A 26173-nucleotide genomic window follows, 5' to 3' on the forward strand; every position below is an offset into this window, starting at 1 on the left:
TCAATTAAATCCCTGTTGAGCTACAGAGGGGACCTTATGGACCTGTAGATTGAAGCTCCAACGTACTCAGATAATTAATTAAAATATTTAATTAAATTACCCAACATCCGTTAATTGCCAGTCACTTCACTAAAGATCGACAGCTGCACTTTTCGCACTACAAATAAATTTCTATGTCCATTGGATATAACCAATCAACAGTGCGATGACCCTTCACAAATTGCTTGTAAGTACAACTGGGCCAAAATTACCGTTTTGCCCTTGTAGTTACAACAACTTCTTAAGCACCACTAATCACTTTAATGAACAAGTCATAGTCCCACTATGACCAAGTCTCTCTTGGGCCAGGAGAGGGTGTGGTCACTATGTTCAAGATCCGGAATCAGCCCTTAAGGGACAATTTATCTACTTGCCCTTGCATCAGGAATGGAGTGAATTCCATCTTGTGTAGCTGTATTCCCAACTTTCCAGTCAGATGAATCCCTAAAATGGTAGGCTTGTTAAGTTGGCAAGCATGCCACTCTCACCTATACAAATCAAAAGACCGCCTTCATGAGCAGGAGTTCACAACTCACTCAGGATTCAGGTTATGTCACCTATGGTCTTCCTAGTAAAATGTAAGTCTCTATTTTTAACGATGTTATATAAAGAGACTAATCATTTCGTGGTCCGATCTTATACAAACTCCTTGTATAGGACACCCCCACTCACATGTCTCCATATGCATGATCAGGATCAGATCATTTGTAGAACTTTACAATACTTGTAACACCTATAAAGTGGGTCATATCCGTAGTGTCACCAGGATAAGGTACCAAACCTTATCCATCTACTACAGACTGTTTAGGTTATTATTTAATCAAGATCCACTTGTATATCTCTACATACTTGTTTAAATTACATAAAATAACCCCGAATCTTAGTTTATTGGATTGAGTATGTGTTTATAAAATAACACTTATTTTATTAACAACATGTTTATACAAAGTTTACAAACTACGAGATTACAAAGAGATTTAGGACACCAATCCCAATAGTTTTATGCCCTAGTTTATAGTTTTGTGTGTACTTTTATATTAGTGTGACTTTTATATTATACACCCCACTGGCTTTAAGATAAATGAGAGATTGTTGGGGTTGATGTCCTAAATCTCGTGGATCTTGTAGTTTGTAATTGTAATGTACAAACTTTTTATTTATTTAATAAAATATGAGATGTTTTATTCGACATTTAGTAGTATTAACCCAAAAACCAATAAACTAATATCCAAGGTCATTTTCTGTAGCTTAAACATGTATGAAGAGACATACAAGTAGATCATGTTTAAGTGATAACCTAAATGGTCTATAGTAGATGGATAAGGCTAGGTACCTTATCCTGGTGACACTACGAAAACGACCCATTTTGTAGACTTTACAATTGTTGTAAAGTTCTACAAATGATCTGATCCTGATCATTCATGTGGAGACATGTGAGCGAGGGTATTCTATACAAAAGAGTTTGTATAAGATTGGACCATGATGACTAGTCTCGTTATATAACACCGCTAAAAATAAAGGCTTACATTTCACTAGGATAGTGATGACGGGCATAAATGCACGTCACTATAGGCCTTTTATTTAGAATTATAAAGGCTATTAAGTAGAATATGTGGGGATTATATTAGGAATTCATGAGAAAATGAGTTTGCGTCGATCGACACTAAGAATCTTGGCTAACCCACTTTTATGTGTTATTATGTGGTCAATTGTCTATTTTTGTAGCTAACGCAGGAAGCAGTCGCATGCGCGGAAGCCAGGCTATCGCAAAAGACAACCGCATGCGGGGAATCTCTCCATCGCAGAGGCGAACGCATACGTTCGATGCATGGATGTTGCAGCCATCAACCGCATGCATCCATCGCATGGATGTTGCAGCCATCAAGCGAATGCAATCATCACAGAGAGTTTGCGGTTACAGAATAATAACCATAATAGAGGGATAACCGCAAGGGTGGTGGAATGCGTTGATACTCCAGAAACCAAGTATGAATGCATATCTCGGGAGTATCAAAAGGTGATGTTGACATTTCACTTACCACGCCGTTAGCAGCAGAGATTCAGAAAAGGACCATCGCACCGCGAGTGTCAGATTCAGAGCAAGTCCATAAATGTTGTCGGCGATCAAGCTTTATAAAAAGAAGCTATAGAGCAGAATTTCAAATCATCTAAGGTTTTCTGCCTGAGGTTCCCTACCTTCGGGTGGATCCTTGTGATCCAGACCGAAGCATGAGAAGATAGCTTGAGGGTTCTTCATCTCTTCAATCATTCCAAGTGACGATTAGAGCCTCCGCCGGAGTTAGAGCTCGAGAGAGTCTACTCCATCACCCATCCATGGCACCACCGACAGCCTTGACACACATCTGTTGGAAGAAAGACATTGTTTCCAGCTGGCCCTCCATTTCTCTTCTTTCCTTGTATTGTATTACGTTATGCTTTAAGAGATTAATACATTTTGTGATCAATGCATTTCTATATTTTTCTTCGATTCCATCTCCATCTTCATTTACGTAGCATCCTTTACTTTCATTGAATCACTGAGTAAGATTGTTAGAGTATCGTATACTTAATCATGTAACATAGGAATATAAAGCATGTAGCAAACCACCAAGAGGTGTGCGTTGCACGAATATTTTGAGAAAACCTTATTTGCTTAGTGTGAAGCTATAGCAACTGTTGTCTATAAGTGGACACAATGCTTGTCTATGAGTAGAATCAGCAGCAACTAACTACCCGAAAGGGTAAGTGGTTGGTCGCATTAAGCAATGTAAGCAAGTGTTCACTAGAGATAGGAATAATCTTACGTCAACCAGGTTTATGCGATTACCTTGTCTTATGAGCGCATCATTCATCATTTAGGCATACTTGGGAGAGTAGTCTAAAATCCAAATCTAAGTCTCGGGAGAGCGGATTGGATCACATAAGCAAGAATGGGGAACTTAGGAATAAGCTCCATTTGCTACTACACAGCGTATGCACCCTTTAAGTAGGATATGGTGGTATGCGATCATATGGAGGCTTAGAAATAGGCTTTTCGACACTATCACATATACATCGCATGCATCTATGTCAAGTGTGTATAGCATGATCGTTGACTGGGGTTACCCTTGCGGTTAAGCTTAAAGTTGCAGTGAAGACATCCTCACCTTTTCATCTATTTTTCCATGCATTTTACTATGCATTAACAGTTGCCACATCTCTACCTCTCAGTCATACTTCCATCGCTTAATTTGTTAGTTCGGAGTAGTAATAGTGCTTAGCCCATAACCCTCATCATTCTTTTCTTTATTCGCCGCATACACATTACTGCATAACATTTAGCTACAAGTCCTTAAGTTCGACCTTGGATCACCTGAGAAACTTACGATCTCGTTATACTTGGCAAGAGCGCAAGAAAACTTGTGACAGGAACGCATGGTCATTGCATATGAGATCAATGCATACATTCCATTCCAACGCATGATCACCGACGCATGAGAACCAATGCATAACCTAAGACATGCATCACATAATTGCGTCCCATAATTTACGTCACCAGATAGCCATAGGTGACATGACCTGAATCCTGAGTGAGTTGAGAACTCCTACCTATGAAGACGATTCTTTGATTTGTATGGGTAAGAGTGGCCAAATCGTCGACTTAAGAAGCCTACCATTTTAGGGATCCGTCTGATTGAGGAGCTGGAAACACAGCTACACAATACGGAGTTCACTCCTTCCTTTATGTCAGGACAAATAGATAAATTACTCTCTTAAGGGCTGATTCCAGAGCTTGAACAATATAGTGTCACACCCTCTCTTGGCTCGAGAATGGTTTGGTCATAGTCGGACTATGACTTATTGTTTATTAGAGGGATCAGTGGCACTTAAGGAGTTAGATGTAACTATAGGGGCAAAACAGTAATTTTGATCCAATTGTACTTACGAGCAATTTGTGAAGGCATCACACTATTTATTGGTTATATCCAATGGGCACATAAATATATTTGCAGTGCGAAGAGTGAAGCTATCGGTCTTTGGTAGAGTGATCGACAGTTAATGGATGTTTAATAATTTAATTAAAGGATTTTAATCAATTATTCAAGTACTATTGGAGCTTCAATCTACAAATCCATAAGGTCTCCTCTGTAACTCAACAGGGATTTATGAGAATCAATTTTGGGTTGATTTGAATTGTTCAAATTAATTAAGGGAATTAATTATATGTGATATAATTAATTTAACTTAATAATATATGATATAATATAGGGACAGTTGCAAATATAGACATTAGACCAAAAGTATTAATAGATATAACATAATGTAAAAAAAATTACAAATATGACCAAATTTAAATAGTTTATCAGTGATAGACCATATTATTGGTAGGAGTCTATCAGTGATAGACCATATCACTGGTAAAAGTCTATCAATGATAGAAGTCTATCGATGATAGACTTGACTATTTTTACAATTTTTTTTAAAAAAAATGATGTTATATACTTGGTTATTATTCCTAAAAATGCTACCAATTGCAATTATTCTATAATATAAGTATTTGATACATAATATAAAGTTTATTTAAGAGGAAATAAATATTTGAGTATGATTCAAATATTAATTATGTGAATTGGATTTATTTAATTAAATTTAGTATAAATGAGATTTATATTAAATACCATGCATTAATGAGAGAATTAAAACTATAGGTTATATTGCATTTGATACAATATTAAACTATAGGTTATGTGTTATATATGATATAACATATGGTTATTGTTGGGGTTGATGCCCTAAACTCTTGTTGGGTCCTATAGTTTATAAACACCTGTATTGAACAAACACTTATGATGTAATAATATGAGATATTTTCTTCACTATTGTCTATGAAACATGAGATGTTTTATTTGCATTTACCACAAACCAATAAACTAAGATCCCTGGTTATCGTTGTAACTTAAGCATATATCTAGAGACATACAAGTAGATCATGCCTTAAGTGATAACAAAAATAGTTTGTAGTATATGGATACAGGAGGGAAACCATATCTTGGTGACACTACGGATGCGGCTCGCTTTGTAGATAGTTACAAGTGTTGTGATGTGCTACAGATGGTCTGATCTTGATCATTCATGTGGAGACATGCGAGCAGGGGTGTCCTATACAAAGGAGTTTGTATAAGACCAGACCACGAAGTGTTTAGTCTCGTTATATAACATCGTTCATGGCAGAGACTTCATTTCACTAGGATGACCATAGGTAACATGACCTTAATCTTGAGTGAGTTGGGAACCTTTGAGGGCGGTCCTTAGATTTGCATAGGTGCGAGTGGTCAGATCGTCGACTCAAACCTACCACTTTGGGGATTCGTCTGATTGGGGAGCTGGGAACTCAGCTACACAAGATGGAATTCACTCCTTCCCCGAAGCAGGGGTAAGTAGATAGATTACTCCCTTAAGGACTGATTTCGGGGCTTGAACGATGTGGCGCCACACATCTTCTCAAGGCCCTAGTGGTGTCCATTCATAGTAGGATTATGATGGGATCAGTGGTACTTAAGAAGTTAGATAGAACTACGAGCAAAATGGTAAATTGGCTCAACTGTACTTATGAGCATCTGGGAAGGGTTATCGTACTGTTGGCTGGTTATATCCGATGGACACAGAAATATATCTGTAGTGAGAAAAGTGCAGCTATTGATCTTTAGTGGAGTGCCCGACAGTTAATGGATGGTGGATCTCGTGGCTAAATAGTTTAGTCAGCTATTCACGTACCGTTGGAGCTTCAAGCTACAGGTTCATATGGTTCCCTTGGTAGCTCAATGGATTCAAGTTAAGAACCAGTTTTTGGGTCAGTTTGAAGTGTTCAAATTGACAAGAGGGAGTTTGATTATATATGATATAATTAAACTGGTTCAATTATATGTGATATAGTTGACATGATGTATGAGATACATTAATTGGAGGAATATGATATAAATATCATTTATATCAAGTAAAGGAGAAAAGGACTATGGTTTCAAACTATAGGTTATAAATATAATATGATAATTTAGTTATTATATTTATTTATAATTAAAACAATTATGAGATAATTGTTGGTAGTTTCTCCTTTATTGTGCGTGAAGTGGGAGGTTTTATTCAGTTTTCATAACTGAAGGATAAAATGAAAAATGATAAACAGTATCCTTCTCCCACTTGCTTGGTTGTATAGTGCGATCGTTGTTTCCTCCTTCCCTTTACCAAATCCAACAGAGCCCACACTTCCTGGATTCTAACTCCAAGAATACCAAGGTTACTGAGTGGTGGTATCTGAAGAGGTTGCCTGTTCGTGGAGAAGATTGTTCGTGATTGACCAGACGATTGGGTAGACAATTGTAGAGATAGTGAGAGGTGCTGGTCCAAGTCTTCACGAGAACGAGAGGCCTGCGAAAGAAGAGTTCTTCAAATTTAAAAGATAAACCACATTTTTTAGAGATTTTATTTTCAAGAACACAAATTTAGTTGATAGAAATAACATAGGAGCTTTTTTTCAAGTAGGCCATTTAGATGATGAGTCAAAGGTTAAACTTGCAAACTTATTCATCTTAGAATGTTATCTACATTGTAAGTGTTCAGAGCTAACTAGGTGTCGTTAGTTCTACCTAACCCAAAACAAACAATATTTGTAAAGGTCGAACAACAACCTAAACAAACTTGTAGTTAAAGTAGAAGTAAGAGGTCAATCCATAGGAAAATGTTATTTAATCTTTTCCTTAACCAAGCTTAACTATGAAAGCTATAAAATTGGAGGTTTTTGATTAAGACAAGAAACATACTAAAAAATCAAAGACAAAGGATAATTGTAAACAAGTTTAGAATAATCTTGCTTCTAATCCAAGTTAGACGTTTAATGCAATTCCTGTCATTGAATTCTACAAATTTAATTCACAATCGGATTAAGCTTGCAACTACCCACTTAACTAGATTAAACTAGTCTTTACAAAGGTGGATAACTAGTAATAACCTAGTCAAGAGAGTGTCCTAATCATTAACTAAGGTAGAATAGCCCTAACCATAATCAATCTACATGCTTCTACCACTATTGGGTTCGATAGCAACCATATAGAAGAGAAAACACGTGCATTAAGTTCTAGGATTCTATTGCGCCGATTAATTGTTAAGATAACTTACTCAATTAACTAAATTTTCTTCAAATCTAGTAATTAGTGCATCCTAGGATAGCCATTCAACACACAATTACTATTACCTCTTGTAGATCTTAGCTAGACATTCTATCGAACACATTAAAAGCAATGCATTCAATGATAAGTGTGACAAAACCAAGCATCTAGGTTAAACATGTTCAAGATATAGATCATTCAACATGCTTCAAGAATTAAAAACAGATTCAAGAATGCTAAAATTCGATTGCTAATGGTAAAGACAAGTAGAAAACTCAAAAGAATTTGCAAGAACTCTTGAAATAGAAACAAGATTCAGTTACTTCACAAATCCATAGACAAATTCATGAAGAATTACAATCCAAAAAGAAATCAAAATCTAAACTAAGTAGGAAACAAAATTACCATATAGATTAATTAATACAGAGAGAAATTCCAGCCTCCATCGAAATCATGCTTCCTTTCTTTTGCAAAAATGAAAGAAAACTATTTATACTTGCAGGGTAGTGTCACGACGTTGAGGTCAGTGTTGCAATGCTAAATCAAAAAAAGCCAAGAAGCGTTGCACTTGAGATGTGATGCTACGTTGCACGAGGAGCGCACACGAACAATCGCATCAAATTCTGGAGTGTTGCAACGCTACCCTATTTTGTAGCAAAAGCAAGCATTCAGTCTTCAAGTGTTGCTCGACACTTCTCCTTGAGACGTGACGCTGAAGCTCGATGGAATTTTGGTAATTTTTCTAATTCTCTTCAATTTTGTTGACTTTTTTGGTCATTTTTTATCCTTTTTGAAGGAGCTCTTAAACTAGAGAACCAATGAGCGAAGCAGATCGTTCTAAATCCCATTGTGAAAGAACATGAACTTTTACAATCTAACAGCACAGTTATGCATAACAAGTGAATTACAACATGCTACAAAGTTAAAAACAAAGGGATTGAGTAAACATACCCTTAAAGAACCTCTTCTTCTAGTATTTCCTCGATCGAAAACAACAAGGTGCCCAATAGCACGAACGCAACACGCCTCTGGAATATCCTTGATCAGTAACGAGTGGAAATCAATCCTCAACCCTCGAATAGGAACTGAACACTACCACGAGGCTACCTTTGGATTCTCGGTGTGAGAATCCAAGAGGTGTGGGCTCTGTATGGATTTGGTAGAGGGAAGGAGGAACTGAATGATCGAGCAGACGATCGAGTAAGTGGGAGAAGACAAAAGTCTATCGTTTAGTCTTGGGTACTCGATCGTTTAGCAGTGAGTAGCTATTGTATAGGATACACATTCGATCGTTTTCTTTTCTTTCTCGACAAGTGATCTGATTAACTTGTTTTGCATTCCGTGAACTGAAAAAATGAAAACGATTTTCATTTTCTCTGTTAGTTACCAAACATTTCTTACTAATTGGTTATTGGGAGAAAAAACTGAAAATCAATTATTTATAATTAATTTATTATAAATAAATATAATAACTAATTTATCATATTATATTTATAACCTATTTTAATATCACATCATATGTAATATATAAACCATAGTTCTTTTTCTCCTTTATGGCATCTAATATAAATCATATCTATATTAATTCCTCCATTCAAATAATGTATCAAATACATCAAATCAATTATATCACATATAATTTAATTAATTTAATTATATCATATATAATCAAACCTCTTGTCAATTTGAACACTTCAAACTAACCCAAAAACTGGTTCTCAACATGGATTCATTGAGCTACCAAGGGGACCTTATGGACCTATAGCTTGAAGCTCCAACAGTACGTGAATAACTGACTAAACTTTTTAATCACGATATCCACCATTCGTTAACTGTCGGGCACTCCACTAAAGACTAACAGCTGCACTATTCACACTTCAGATATATTTCTATATCCATTGGATAAAACCAATCAACAATATGATGGCCTTTTACGAATCGTTCGTAAGCACAGCTAGGTCAATTTACTGTTTTGCCCTTGTAGTTACATCTAACTCTTTAAGTACCACTGATTTCTCTAATGAACAATACTTCATAGTCCTATTATGAGTAAACCCTTCTCGGCCAAGAGAAAGTGTGGTGACACATTGTTCAAGCTCAGAAATCAGCCTTTAAGGGAGCAATTTATCTACTTAGCCCTACTTCAAGGAACGAATGAATTTCGTCTTATGTAGCTGAGTTCCTAGCTCCCCAATCAGAAAAATCCCTAAAGTGGTAGGTTTGAGTCGGCGATCTAGCCACTCGCACCCATATAAATCAAAGGACCACCCTCATAGGCAGGAGTTTACAACTCACTCAGGATTAAGGTCATGTTATCTATGATCATCCTAGTGAAATGAAAGTATCTGTCATGAATGACGTTATATAACGAGACTAAATTTTTCATGGTCCGGTCTTATACAAACTCCTTTGTATAGAGCATCCCCGTTCGCATGTCTAATACATGAATGGTCAGGATCAGACCATTTGTAGCACTTTACAACACTTGTAACATCTACAAAGTGGGCCACACTCGTAGCATCACTAGGATAATGTTTCTCTCCTTTATCCATATACTACAGACCATTTAGGTTATCACTTAAAGCATGATCCACTTGTATGTCTCCACAACATACTTAAGTTACAACGATAACCAAGGATCTTAGTTTATTGGTTTATGGTTAATGCAACTAAAATATCTTATATTTCATAGATTGAAGTGAATAAAATATCTCATTTTATAAATCTCTAAATGTTTGTTTATACAGATGTTTACAAACTACAGAACCCTACGAGATTTAGGCATCAACCAACACTCTTGGCCCAATTTTATGGAAATGACTCTTAAACGTTTTGGGGACTGTTTTACCTACAAAATGAGCATTAAAAGCAAGTAATCAACACGATTTTGGGGAGATTAACATTGAAAATATACGTCTTTTAAAAATCTAACAGTAAGCGAATGCATAATAAAGTTGAATGGAAAGAAGTTCAGATGATGAAGGATAAGGAAACTTTAAATAACTTCTTGGATTTGGTATCCTAAATTTTATGTATCTTGTAGTTTGTAAATACAAATCATATATTTAATAGAATAAGAGGTATTTTATTAACATTTAGACTGCATTAATTCAATCCAATAAACTAAGATCCAAGGTTATTTCATGTAACTTAAAACATGTATGTTGTTGACATACAGGTGGATCATGTTTGACTAATAACCTAAATGGTCTGTAATAGATGGATAAGGTTGGGTACCTTATCCTGGTGACACTACGAATATGACATGCTTGTTACAATTGTTGTAAAGTACTACAAATGATCTGACCCTGATAGTTCATGTGGAGACATGTGAGCGGGGTATTCTATGCAAAAAGTTTGTATAAGTCCAGACCACGAGATGAATAGTCTCTCTATATTACTAAAAGGAACTAACAATTCACTAGGATGACCATAGGTGACTTAGCCTTAATCCTAAATGATTTGTGAAGTTCTTTTATGAGGGAAATCTTTTGATCTGTATGGGTGAGAGTGGCTATGTTAGCCGACTCAAAAAGCCTACCATTTTAATGATTTGTTTGAGTGAGGAGCTGGGAACACAACTACACAAGATGAAATTCACTCATTCCCGATCTTAGAGAAAGTAGATAAATTTCTCATTTAATAGCTGATTCTGGGTCTTGAACAATGAGGCCTCAATCTCTTATTAGCCCGAGAGGTGTTAGTTTATAGTTGGATTATAAATTGTTTGTTCATTAAAGAAATCGGTGGTACATAAGAAGTTAGATGTAACTATAGAGTAATATGGTAAATTTACCTACCTGTAGTTATGAGTGACTTGTGAAGGGTCGATGCGCTGTTGATTGGTTATATCCATGGACATAGAAATATATCTGCAGTGTGAAGACTGCAACTATCAATCTTTTACCAGAGTGAACGGTAGTTAATGAATATTGATTAATTTAATTAGAGAGTTTAAGTAATTAATCTCATATCATTGGAGCTTTTAATCTGTAGATTCATAAGGCCCCCTGGTTAGCTCGCAAAAAGATAATAATGAGGATTGATTTGATTTGAATTTTTCAAATCGATTGGGGACATTTTATATTAATGAAATTAATATATAATGGTTAATTATAGTTGTGATCTATAATCCAAATTATGTAAGAGAGAAATATTGTAATGAGATTCAAACATCAAATTCAAGTGAATTAGATTCATGAAGAATTAATTAATTATGATGTTAGACAGATGGATACATATAAATATGTGATGTTTATATGTTAATTAATTAACTATATATTAAATAGGATTTAATATATGGTTATTTAATTAGTGTGCCAATTAATTAAATAAAAATTATTTAATTAATTAGCACTAAGGGTAGAAAAAGAAATACTTGGAGAAGGGTTAACCCTTCTCTATATAAATATATCCTTATAGCCCATCTAGGTTAAGGATTTCATTGTGCAAAAGAAATACCTAGCCTCCACCAAATTCCTCTCTACTTTCTCAACAAATTCTCTCTACCTCTTCCTCTTCCAAGTGTTAGAGACCACTCATTTAACCCTTGGAGTCCTATAGAATAACAAGGTTGTTCTTATGGTGGTGTCTGATGCGTTATTTTATGATGTGAAATTATGGAGGAAATGCAGAGATGGAATTGCATTGAGCAATCAAGTTTTCTCAGTGGAATCCAGGTGTAAACCCCACTGGTAAGTCTAGGGTCGAACTCAGGGACTTGAAAAACAATATGCGGTGGTAATTTCTCAAAAGACTTTGTGGTAACCGGTAACTCAAATAGTTTTTTGGTTTTGTTGATTGCGATAATAAAAAATAAACAAATGCGACGAATTTGAGGAAAGTTTGATTGTGTGATAGATGCACTGAGTATGCAGATGAACGGGTTGAGAAGGTCTTTAGCTAGCGTTACTTAGGAATGCATCAGACTATGCGATCATGCTACACCCATGCACAGCAAGCCATTTTCCAATGCGAATGTAGTGCTCCTAAGTCTAGGACGCATGTGTTGAATGCAAAAATGTCCATAGAGCTTATTCTTAAGTCTCTACTTTTTTCCTATGCGATGATGCAAGATGCACAAAGGCAAAGTAACCGCACACAATCATATCCTATCTTTAGGATGCATGCGATGTGTTAATAGCAAACAGTGCTTATTCCTAAGCTCCTATCTCTTGATTATGCGTTCTAATCTGACTCTCCCAAGCCTAGATTCTAACCTGACTTTTTCAAGCCTAGATCCTGTCCTTAGACTACCCTCCCGAGTATCTCTAATGGACGAATGAAGTATACATAATACAAGATAATCGCATAGAATGAAGATCCCCAGTTGGGCTAGCTAAATGCTTCTCAACCCATTCAACAGATTTAGCTACTCATGCGTAAATAACAGAGAGTGAACAGATATAGAGAAGTAAATTCCATTTCTATAAATGAGTTTGAATACAAAATAATAATGGAAGGTAAAGGTAGAGAGCCTGGTAGCAATCCCTTGCTGACCGAGGCTTTTACACTAGCAATCTCTATTCGGTTCAAAAGACATTCCTGCTTCCGCAAGAGCTAGCCCTCTCTCTGATTTTGAAGCTTCTGGCGCTCTCCCAAGCTTACTAGAACGATCTGTCGGCACAGCCTCCTTCTCTCGCTTCCCCCATAAAACAAAAGAAAATCTAAGAACAAGGCTAAACTATCTAAGGAAAAATTCTCTAACTCTCCGAACTCCTTTTATGAAGGATGCCTGCGGTATGTATAGATCTTCAGGGTGAAAGGCGGCTTCTCTCTTATGATTGCACTTATGGGATGGCTTTAATCCCCTGACTGATGCGCCAAATATTTGTCACCAAAAAGCTAAATGTACTTGTTATCGTTAGCGGCTGTCAACTTAATTCGGATTCGACTGTCATCAGCTTTCTGTCCCATCGTGATTAATTATGCCTTTCACCCAGATGCGCCCACCAAATTATGCCGGCTCTATGCGACAATCCTTTTTGAGTAGATGTTTACGAACAAAAATCACCGCAAAGCCTTACGCTAATGCTGCACTCGACCATTGATTTCTTGTGATCGCTCTTTCCGCCTTAAGTCAACGCATATTCTGCATAAAAATACAAAAATCAACTGTTTCTATGCGATGAACGTATGCGACCGCAATGTTATGAATTTAATGCTTTTTGGACGCAATTTAATCATATTTTATCAACACAAGCCATCATTATTTAAGAACTTAGCACTATGATAGCGTGCATTTCTGCCCGTTATTAGTGTCTAAGATCGTTGAGGAGGTGTTCGTGAGACAAGCAAGAGGATTTTACGAGAAGATCGAGATTCAACAAAGGTGAGCTCCATTTTCCCTTTTTTCCATCTTCTATAGCATGCTGAAAATGATGTTTATCCTTCATTGTTCTTGTGTGAATTGCTGTAATTTTTTTATATTAAATAAAAAAACAAAATGCAAGGCAATCTCACGCTTCCGTGAGAATTCGATTTTCTTCATAACTTTCCTTGGGGTAGGCTAGTTTTCAATTTGACTGTGGAATTCTTTCAAAGGTTGCATGATGTAAAAGCTTAAACTTTACATTACAAGGCTTCCTGTAAGTTATGATGTATTGGGTGAAGGAGTAATATAACATGCAATGGAAGAATCAGAATCAATAAGCACTGTAGTTACACTTAATTTGAGTTTTAAACATGCTACACAAGTGAAGTTCATATGAGGGTTTGTATTATACATTACCTTTGAAGAACTCTCCACGAATTTAGCTAGATATCCACGAATTTAAACTTGAATCTTCAAGTAGACCACCATCAAGATATTCTCTACTAAACCCAAGAAGAAATATATGGTGGAAACACTCAATTTGAGCTGAATTTTGGATGAATTTTGGTGGGTTTTGAGGGTTTTCAAACCAGCAACATATCAGTTTAGAAAACTCAGAGATATCTCTCAAATCTTAGCACGAAAGTTCAATTTATAGACCAATTTCATGCATGGAGAATGCCTGCATGTAGGACAATTTCTACTTGGGGTTTTAATTGAAGAGGTGAGTGGAATTGGGTGATAAAACACCCAAATGAGTTTAGTGGATTTTTCCAAAAATTGGAAAAATCCAAAAATTGGAAAAGTCCACTAACTCAATTAATCACTTTTGTAAAATTTATTTCCTAATTTAAATAAAACAATTTTATTTAAATAATTTAGTTTTATAAAACTAATTCAAAATAATTAATTTAAATAAAACTAAATTCAAATTTTTTATTAAACTTTTTGAATTAAATTAAATTATTATTAATTTAATATCTTAATATTAAATTAATAAAACACCAATTCCACCAATATGATTCAATTTCATATTATTAATATTTAAATCATAATTTAAATATTAATTGATTCTCCAATTTCATTTAGTTTTCGATAAAATTAAACATTTCAATTGTATCGTATATAATTAATTGAAACCCTAAATTGAATTTGAATGTTTCGAATTCATAACCTTAATTTCATCCATTAATACTCAATTTATTAATCCAATTTATGAGCTAGTAGAGGGGCCTAATAGACCTACAGATCATGAGCTCCAACGATTTGTAATTAATTGGTTAAACTCTTTAAAACCGAATTAATCATTATTCATTAACTATCAAGGGATATCACTATAGCTCGATAGTTGCACTCTCCTCACTGTAGATATATTTTTTTTCATTTTAACCATAATTGGTAAGTCAATCCTTTACAGGTCGTTCGTATTTAAAGCTGGGTCAAAATTACCGTTTTACCCTTGTAAATACATCTTGTTCCTTAAGTTCCCACTGACCCTCTATTGAACAACTGATTCACAATACTACTTATGAATCATGTCCCTCTCTACCAAGAGAGGGTGGGGCCCATTCGTTCAAGACTAGGAATTAGCACTTAAGAGAACAACCTATCTGCTAACCCTAAGACGGGTAGGAGTGAATTCCATCTTGCAAGGCTATGTCCCCAGTTATCTATCCGGTCTTATCCCCAAAATGGGAGGCTTATTGAGCAGTGTTGTTGGACTACTCTCACCTATGTAGATCAAAGGATATTCCTGAATAAATAGGAGTTCATAGTTAGCTCAGGATTAAGATCGAGTTATCCTAGATTATTTTAGTATTGAAATAGGCAGTTTTAACAGTAAACGGTCGTTATAAAGAAAAGTGATTATTTTTAGGTTGAGTCTTATGCAAACTCATTGCATAGGATGACTTCACTCACATGTCTCTATATGAATGATCTATGGATCAAATCATTTGTATCAGCATACAAAATGGGCTACATCCAATAGTGTTACCAGGATGAGATACCCAATTTCACCCATATACTTAAAGACCATTTAGGATATATACTATAACTTGATCCTATTTATGTCACTACATAAAGTTAAAGTATTCATACTATAGCCATGTATTTGTTTATTGGATTTTCATAATAGAATGCAATATCAACTCTATTGAATAGAATACTCAATAATATTTTATTGATAAATAGAATGTTTAATACGAAATTTACGAACTGCGAGTTCTAGGACATTCCCAACATTGGGCATATGAAATCATCCCAAAACTTTCTAAACAAAGTGTTGGGATTGTAACACAAACTTATAAAAATTACATAAAGACGTTAAGATGAAAACCAACAAAAAAAAAAAAAAAACCTGATTGGAACTACCTCCGAGAGTACATCTTCAAATCAAGTGATGTAAGTATACCATCTGATTATATGTTTATCAACTATAAATTACCATATGATTATAAATTGTATTCATGTTGTACAGTTTACTGTTGTCCCTTTAAATCCAACTAATTTTGAAATACATTCAAACTACTATGAATGTTTTAAGTTTGAACCACTGGATGTAATTGAAGAAAGATAGACATATAAAAGGACAATAAACTTGGATGATGATGAAGAAGGCTTGAATGAACAATCAAGAGAGAGTTAAAGGAAAGAAGCCTCTCTTAGAGTGAAAAAGAGGCAAGTAAAAGAGGATTTGACCTTTTTAGAGGAAGCTACTAGATTGACAAAGCTACAAATGAAGCATTGAGATTGCTAAACTCCATTGTAGAAATTATCAATGAAAGATTATCTCCAAGGAACAACTTGGACAAGCAGTCTCAAAATTCAATCTATCTGTTGCACTTTATGCATGCATCTATCGTGAACTACACTAGAATGTCCAGGCGTTGAACTTATTATGCGCCTAGTTGTAGTTAATCATGCATTTGTCACAAGCTTTCTTATAGTTTTCCAAGTATAAACAAACTACAAGTTTCTCGGTGTGAGCCAAGGTCAAACTCAGGGATTTGTACTATGAATGTTTGGAAAGATGTGAATGCGACAAGAACGAAGATAATTATAGGAGAGTAAAAAAATCGTGCGTTTAAATAAATCTATGCGATGAAAGTATCTAAATAAGTAAGGAATACTTCGAGTTTCGTTCTGATAAAATTAAGATAGACAGCAGTTTTAATGTGTGTAAAATATATGGAGAATGTAGGGTTTGGGGGAAGTCAATGTCACATCCCTAAATGTAAATTTTAAGGATAATCTTGGCTTGCAACATCTATTCATCACACACCTTTCGACGGCCAGCCATACTTGTTATATTTCTATGACGTGTGATTGATATTACATTGAGCATAAGGTTATTTCTGAGAAAAGGCCTGAAAAATAAATTATTTGAATTATAAGTTGAATCTCGAATTTTTAAACAAGCAGGCAGCTCAAGGGCTAGCACACGTACAAGAGGTTAGGACATGCGATGAGCTGTGCGGGGAGTTGTGCGATGGATTGTGTAGGCATATGTTGAAGGCTTGGACACATGGAAGGTAGTGTGTGCATTGAAGTGTTGCTGAAGGGGCGCCTAGGACATGCGATTGGCGCATGGTGTGTGTTGATGGTGTGTGTGCCTATCACATAGCCAAGGTTTAACACCTAAGGAAATTTCTAAGTGTTCAATGCATAGTAAGGTAGGCGTTGAGAGGTAAGACTAATGTGTTAAGGAAAATGTGAGCTTAAATATGCAAGTTGTCTCAAAAGGGAGACTATTATTAGTAAAGCATGTTGTTATGTCCACAGGGTTGACACCAATAGGAGAAGCTTACCAACCTTAAAGGAATTGTCAAAGCCGTGAATGACTATGATTGTTTTCTAAATGTTTTTTAGAAATCCATGTTTTAATGAAAGCTTATTCTCATGCTAGTTATTTTACAAGAAATTTCCAAGCAACACATTTTTCTTATGATATGAATGCATGCTAGTTGTTAAGTAAGAAACATGTTTTAATTAGCAAGTTTTCAAAACATGTGTTAGATGTTTATACCTAAGTGACTTTATGCTTATAACACTTTATTTTATTAAATAAATAATTCATATACAAATAATTTATAAACTACGAAACCCACGAGATTTAAAGCATCAATCCTAACAATCTCCCACTTGTCCTAAAGCTAGTGGGGTGTACAAATACAAAGTATAAAAACAAAATACAATACACAAAATAATAAACTGTTAGGATAAGATAACATGCAATGGAAGCAAACAGAATCAGTAAACACTCTAATTACATTTAATTTGAGTTCTAAAAGCATTTATACAGGAATTTAAGAAGAGTGTTTCTTAACAACATACCTTTGATGAATTCTCCGAACTCCAAGTTGCTCTTCACGTGATTCCAGCTCCAATTCAACAGTGAACTACCAAGAGATCTTCTCTACTATTCCCAGCCTTAAATTTGACTGGAGGAACTCTAAATTGGAGTGAATTTGTGAAGAGAATTGAGTGAGTTTCTGTAGAAGATGAACAACCGTCCAAAACTCATTTTTCATCTGCTAGTTACCATCTCCTTCAGAATCTGAGAGTATTTATTCATTACTCACATGAAGGTACTCAAGTTCAGCAATCTTAACACTTCAATTTGCTGAAGTGGAAAATGTGTGTAATTCATGGATGAATACCTATACTTCAACCAAGAAGTGTGAAATTCCCACTTTCAAATAATTTCCATTTTATTCTTTAATTAATTTTAATTAATTCTCAATTAACTAAAATTAAATAATCATTTCAAATTCTGAATTTGAAATCAAAATGAAAATCAATTTTGGATTTTAATTAATTAAACAAATTTAACTAATTAAATAATAATTTAATACAAAATATTAAATTAATCACACGCCTATTTTAAAACATGAATTTTATTCATGTAATTAATATTTAAATCAATATTTAAATATTATAAACTCTCTAATTTAGTTTAATTTTGATAAATTAAACATTGATTAATTATATCGAATATAATTGTACAAACCCTAATTTGAATTTGAACTATTTAAATTCAAACCCTAATTTTAATTTGAACATTTCAAATTGATATCATTCCAAATTCACTCAATTTATTAATTCAAGGTGTTCATGTTTTACGAGCTATTAGAAGGACCTTATGGACCTACAGATCATGAGCTCTAATGATTTAAGATTAATTGGTAACTCTTTAGACCAAATTAATTGTATTCGTTAACTATCAAGTCACACCACTATAGCTCGATAGTTGCACTCTCCTCACTGTAGATATATTTGTGTCTACTTGATTTAACCAAAATCAATAGGTCGACCCTTCATAGGTTATTCGTAATATCAACTGGGTCAATATGCTATTTTACCCCCGATATTACATATTGCTCCTTAAGTTCCACTGATCTTCTAATGAATAATTGGTTTGTGATCCAATCACTACACCAGATCCCTCTCAGGTCAACGAGAGGGTGGTGCCCCTTGTTCAAAACCTGGATTCAGTATTTAAGAGAACAACATTTCTCCTATCCCTAAATCGGGTAGGCGTGAATTCCTTATTGCACCCTATGTTCCCCAGCTATCTACCCGATCTTACCATTGAAATGGGAGGCTTATTAAGCTGGTGCTGTGGAGCCAACCCTCAGTTATGCAAATCTAAGGATAATCCTGAATAAATAGGAGTTCATAATTAGCTCAAGATTAAGATCAAGTTGCCTAGGTCATCTAAACAAAATAGTCAATCCTAAACAGTAAACAACATTATAAAAAAAGAATGACTTATTTCTTGGTCCGATCTTATACAAGCTCATTGCATAGGAAACCCCTACTCCTCATGTTAATACATGAACGAATCAGGATCACTTCGTTTGTAGCACCTTACAACAAATTGTAACAACTACAGAGTGGATCGTATCCAATGGTGTTACCAAAATAACGCAGCCAACCTTATTCGTATACTAATTCAGTTCTAATAGCCCAATTAGCCAATTCTGATAAAAATCCAAACCAGCACTAATTCAGTTTAAAACTTTTCCTTCTTAGCAACATACAAGTTGAAACTGAAAAGCATTAAGAAATAGTTCAATTGTTGAGACATACTACAAACCAAAAAATCATATCTTATAGCACGATTTATTTGGGAAGGATTATACTAGGGCATACATGAGTTTGGCTAGAAAAAGTCTAACCCTAAACATGCGATCCTAATACGTGCAACTTAATCAATCAATAATGCATAGGCTAGAATGACTTTTCATACAAGAATTTCAATAAATTAATTGTCAGAAAAATTCATTAAAACTCTATTAATAAAAAATAAATCCACCCAAAGGGTTCACAATAATTGAATTAATTAAACTAGTAAACTTCAAGAATCAAGACATACAAACTATCCCAAGAAAATTACCTAGCCTCTAAAATATTGGAATTACAATGACTGAGAGAGAATCGATGCTGACTATGGTGACAATTACTCAGCAATTTGACTTCAATCGCTCCCAAAACCGAACTAATCTCTCAAATTTTACTCTATTCGGAGGTATATTGTAGTATGAATGAGATTTCTTGAAGGCTGACTACGAGCATCTTATTTATAGGTTTCGTGCAGCATCGCAATGCTTGGAAATAGCGTTGTAATGTTGCAGCACACATTGGAAAGCGTCAAGAAGGCGTTGCAACGGTGCCTCTATCGCTGGGTTGCATTACGCATTGCACCAAATTCCGTCAATCGTCGTAGTGTCGCAACGCTCTGAAGAAGCATTGCAATGCTGAGTGTTCTGTCCTCAGGTGTTGGAGTGAAGCGTTAGGCTGCATTGCAACGGTGGCGAGGTTGACCATTTAGAGCATCGTGACGCTTGGGGCAGCATTGCAACGCTGAGTATTCTGTCAGAAACTCGCTACTCGATGCTCGATGACTCGATACTCGATGCTCAATGCTCAATAGCATTTTACTTGATTACTCGATAGCCTTTTACTCGATGGTAATTGATGACGCTCGATGGCTGATCATACTCGGTGGAACTGATGGTATTCTGGTAATTTCAACTCCTTTAAAGTCCAGATGTTCAAATCAACTCCAAATTTCTTCAAATTAACTCTGTTCTTCACCAAATGATTAATTCTACCTCTTGATTGTTTGGTACCTACAAAATAGGGAAATAAACACGTAAAATTTGATAATGAGTCCGAATTAATCTAGGAATAATACACTTTTTGAGAGCTATCAAACACCCCCAACTTAAGACTTGATCATCTCGAGCAAGATTGTAACACTCAATCATGGAAATTGATAAGAAAATCGTTCACTCCATTCATCGAATCCTTTCTTTAATCTCTACAGTCTTAAGGGTCACATCACATATCAAAATCAAACAATCACTCAATTGAGACTTGTTATAAAAGGTCATTTTTCAATCAAAGCCATGTATGAATGAAACACTAAGACATAAATTTTTTGTAAATCTGAAAGTACCCCGAACAAAATTATTATCCTACTCCCATTTCATCTTTCCCCTCTACTCTGCTCGGTCATGCAGCACGAGGCATACTTGTTTATTGCATAACAAAGAGCAACACTATCTAGGAGTTCCCAAACAATCTACGCACCCCAAAACATAGAGCATCGAGTTTTACTAGAGGGCTTAGCTTTCATACTCAATGTCTGGAACTTATCACTCTTAACTCGCGGCCCTAAATAGACACGACGGAGGTAGGTAGCTCTTATCACCCTCTATCCTTGAACACGAACACACAAAACTTTTTTATCTTTTTTCTTTTTTTTTTTTTAGGCACATCGATTATGCCTCAATTTTATATGCATTTTTTTCTTGTTTTCTTTTGTTTTTTTTTTAAGAGAACAGCAACTAGTATAATTCTCTCTCTCTTTTTTTCTCACATACAAGGCTGTTATTTTCTCACTATCTAGTTTTAGTCTTAGGCACTAAAAGTTGCAACCAAGCCAATAGGGGGCCTTTCAAGGTGACAATGAAAATCCGAGATGGATAATCCGTTTCTAAGACTTTAAGGGACTTAAAATAGAAGAATTTTCAACCTAGGTTCATTTTACATGGTTCTCATGAAAAAAATTTATAAAAGACTCAAAATTGTGTAAATTACTCCTTTATAAGAACAAGCAACCCATTGAGTGCGTCATCAAATTGTCATTGTAAAGAAACGTCAGAACTGAAGTCTACAAAAATAATAATATAACTTATGCCATGTAAGCCACCAAAGTCATTATTTTGACTTCATCATTGAGTGTATCATCAAATTTTCATTGAAAGAAACGTAAGAACTAAAGTCTACAAAAGTAATAACATTATTTACGCCATGTAAGCCACCAAAGTCAATTATTTTGACTTCATCCATGTTACAAAAGTTAATTATGTCCTTTCACAGGATACAACTCTTTCGACTAATGCCAAAAAGTCCAACTGGAAGTTGTAAAGAAATACTCTACTCTTTGGCCATCACCTTCTCAACATATCTAAGAATGGATTTCAAAGGTACCAGAAGAATCAATCTTGAGTCACTAACTTCTTTTTTCTTAGTCATTTCCATTGAAGATTTCTCCTAATGCAGCAAAATCATAGCAACAAAAGTATATAAAGTAGAAAAATTAGACATTTGATGAACTTAATTTATTTTATTAGTGTCACTTACCTTAAAGATTTTCAAATCTTCTACATTGTAATTTACATTCACCTTTATCTTGTCTCTTCGTTTCTCTGGGGACTTAAACTCCTCCACCTTAATCTTCTCTTTATGTTTCTTTTCATATGCAGTCTTCATTTTGTCTTTTTGTTTATCTTGAGATTCAATCTCATCTGCTAAAAATTGCTTTGAGCAATTCCATGTCCAGAAAATGCTGTAGAAGATGACATTTGAAGATGAGCTTCTAATTCTCTAACACGTTGACAAAGTGCTTTATTCTCACTTACAATTTCCTTGTTTTCATCCTTCCCATGTTTTGACTTTCGTTTCACTGTATGAAAGTAAACTGTTGGAGTAACAAAACCACCAACCCCACGCACACGCCTGTGCCTTTCTTGAGTACCCAAAGCTTGTGTTAAGATATCATTGGGAGAGTGATGTTTGTGGCACAATGGATCTATATTATTCTTTGAGATCTCATCCTAAAAAGAAATGAAATTTAATATAATTAACCTATATGTCATATACTTCATGTAAATTTAATACTTGTCTTACTATTCGATTGACGACTTATTGAACATCTTCATTGTCGTATTCTCCTTTCTTATTAACTCAAGCCTTCTTCCACAGGTTAGCTTGATCGAAATCACTTTCATTTGAAGATACTTTCTTCTACATTAAAATGAAGAAAAAAAATTAGATATTGTGATAAATTTAGGAATCCTGAGAACATATATTAAATTCTTACCATCTCCTCAACAAGGTTAGCATAACCTTTCCTTGAAATTCGATGATTGTACTTATTCTTAGATTGACGTTCTTGTTGCAAGCGTCTTTTTTCCTGTACAAACGTAATGATTATTAGTAGGGAATGACATAACAAATATTTATAAAATTAAATTAATAATTTACCTGAAACTTTACACACAATCTCGATCTTACAAACTCTTTCCAATGACTTTGATCAATAAATGAATACTTTTCTGGTGGATTTATTAGAAGTTGAGGTTCATCTTTAAATGACATAATGTATTTTGTTGTTAACCAATTCTTAAACTTGACGAAAAGCTATTTTTGCAGTTTTCATAATGTTCTTCCTAGATCTTGTATCAATTATAAAGGCGACCTAAACATTGAAAAGTTAGTGAAAAATATTACATATACATCTACAATATTATCAAGATAAAAAATTGAATATATATACCTCAACTATACTATATATCTTATCTTTCAACTCAGTAGGCACACGTTTCCAAGATGTGTATATAATAGGTACATGATAATGCATAGAGGACCCAATGAAAGACTTTAACTTAGCTCCATTTTCACCAATGGGTACGCCATCTTCATTGTATTCCACAAACTTCTTTTCTCCTGCACTCCTAATACGTGTTACATCAAACATAATAGTAGCTTCCCATTCTCTCTTCTTTTGATTGGTGGTTTCATTTACCTAACAACTACTATTTCTTTGTCACCAAACTCTAAATCTTCGTCACCCACTGTACTATGCTCCATCTGGTGTATAAATAAAAAACTACAATCAAATTTAAGAAACAATTAGCATTGTATACATATTAAGCAAACAAAAAATCAAATGTGATTGATAAAAATTATAAATTAAAAAAAATTATCATATTACACAATATATAACCTACCCATAAAATTTATGTTGTAGGTATCCATGTGCCTTCACAATTCGATTGTACATATGTTGACATGTTCTCATCCAAGTCATTATGTACATCAACATTCGACATATCATTGGATATTCCTTGACAGTGTAATATTGTATCTCCAAGTTCGTCGTCATTATATCTATCTTCAAAGTCCCTTTGTGGTGGGGTAAGCACAATTGACCATCTAACATCACTTGGATCCTCAACATAAAATGCTTGTCTTGCTTGGGTTGCTAGTATAAAAGAATCAGACTTGTGACCTATTCTATTTAAATCAACTAAGACAAAACCGAGCTCACCGATTTTGATACCACTATTGTTCTCAACCCAATCACATCTAAACATAACAACATTAAACGTATGATAATTTAGTTCCCATATCTCTTGTATCACTCCATAAAAAGACATATCTCCAATGATGAGACTTTTATCTTTTGAACTAGACACTTGCATCGTTTTTGCAACTAAACTAACTCCACTATTTTGTACACTTCGATCCTTATCACAAGATTTGTGTGATAGCGACATCCATTAATTACGTAACTGTCATACGTAATCACAAAAGGATGAGGACCATGAGCAATCCACCTCAAGTTATCTGAAACTTCAGTATTTCCCATTTCAAGCTCAGTTGCAACCTACCATGAGAATTTCCATTCAACTCAGGCATTAAAAAGTGTATGTAAAATAATAGGTTGAACATTTTACCTCTTCTCGTAGCCAAGATATACAAGTTTGATTATGTTCCTCTTGAATCCATTTCTATTTTTGGACTTATTTCGATGTTACCATTGCAAAACCATCATATGTTTTCTTTGAAGTGAACATTGAAACATTGTATAGTTAGATTTATATCATAAAACTAAATGAAAAAATAAAACCAAAATCATTGAAAAAACTTACTCTAAATATGGTTGCACATTTTCCAAAACATACCGATGAGCTTGATATAAAAGTTCTTGTTCAGGTTTAAAAGAAACTCCTTTGGACAATGGTCTACCAATATTTGAATTGTCTAAACAGTCTTGTGAATTATGAATGTCAAGCCCAATAGGATCTACTCCAGACAGGAAATCAGAACAAAATTCAATGGCTTCTTCTACTATATAACTTTCAGTAATACAACCTTCTGGACGATATCTATTTCTCACAGAGTTTTTAATGACTTTCATGAATCTTTCAAAGGGATACATCCATCGTAGATATATAGGCCCACAAAGTTTGACTTCTCTAACTATGTGTACTGTGAGATGCACCATAATTGTGAAAAATGAAGGAGGAAAATACTTCTCCATAATATAAGCACAACATCTAGGACCTTGTTGCATACCGAATTGAAAAATATACACAATCAACAAATCCATCGACTAGTTTCTATTAACAGTTTTTAACAAATAGGAATGTATACAAATATAAATAAGTAGTTACATTTACAATACTATGATATCAAGTACATTTTTCACATTTTCTAAAAAACAACTGAAAGACTAGTGTTTTTAAAGAAACAAATATAAATAGTAGTTACATTTACATACTATGATGTACTTTTACATTTTCTAAAACAAAAAGCTTGTAAAGAAACTTATCTCTGTATAATCTTTAAGAGATAAACATCATCCCTTCCCATGGACGTAGGCCCTGTGTTAGGCCGAACCACGTACATGCTCGTGTTCCTATTCTCTTCTTCTTTCTGCTTATCAAATTGCATGCTTGATTTTATTCTTTGATCTCTACAAATCACAAATTTAAAATAGTGAAAGCAATGGTTTCGACAGAGAAATTTCTTTTGTTCAGAAAAGAAAAGAAAGTTTGAGGAATACCTTCGAAAAGATTGGGTCGGCTTCATCTCTCCCATTGAATCGAGTTAGTGGAGATTCCCACGTGTTGCACAGGCAGCTGAGAGGTGTGGCACATTGTGTGCCTTTCGTTTCACCTACCAAGTCGAATTGGGCTGGTCTTTCTCCTCCTCGTGGGCCTGCAGTCGAAATTAACCCAAAAATCTGGTATCAGAGAGAAAGACATCAAAGACTTCAATTCTTGTAGCATCAAGATTACTAGATTCATTCAAGATGGCAGTAGCAAGGTACGAAGTAGAGAAATTCGATGGTAAAAGGGACTTTGGCCTCTGGAAGGCAAAAATAAGAGCAATTCTTGTTTAGGATCCATCTACTCTCCCAAATACTGTGACAACTCAAGAAAAAGAGGATTAGGAGCTGGCAGCCTATGGTACTTTAGTCTAAACCTTAGTGATAATGTTTTAAGGCAAGTTATTATTCAAGAGACTACCTGTAGGATTTGGACAAAGCTGGAAGACCTATATGCCACTAAGGATCTTCTTAATAAAATGTATCTTA

The 26173-nt window shown here is 34.7% G+C and overlaps 2 pseudogenes; both read right to left on the reverse strand.

Annotated features, from left to right (window-relative positions):
• Window positions 1-22316: 22316 nt before the first annotated feature.
• On the reverse strand, window positions 22317-23658 carry LOC150036469 (uncharacterized; annotated as a pseudogene).
• Window positions 23659-23807: 149 nt separating this feature from the next.
• On the reverse strand, window positions 23808-25078 carry LOC150036470 (uncharacterized; annotated as a pseudogene).
• Window positions 25079-26173: the final 1095 nt, after the last annotated feature.

Source organism: Benincasa hispida, chromosome 4 (genome assembly GCF_027475165.1).
Source record: "Benincasa hispida cultivar pf3 chromosome 4, pf3_genome.v1.1, whole genome shotgun sequence".
NCBI classification, from domain to species: Eukaryota; Viridiplantae; Streptophyta; class Magnoliopsida; order Cucurbitales; family Cucurbitaceae; genus Benincasa; species Benincasa hispida.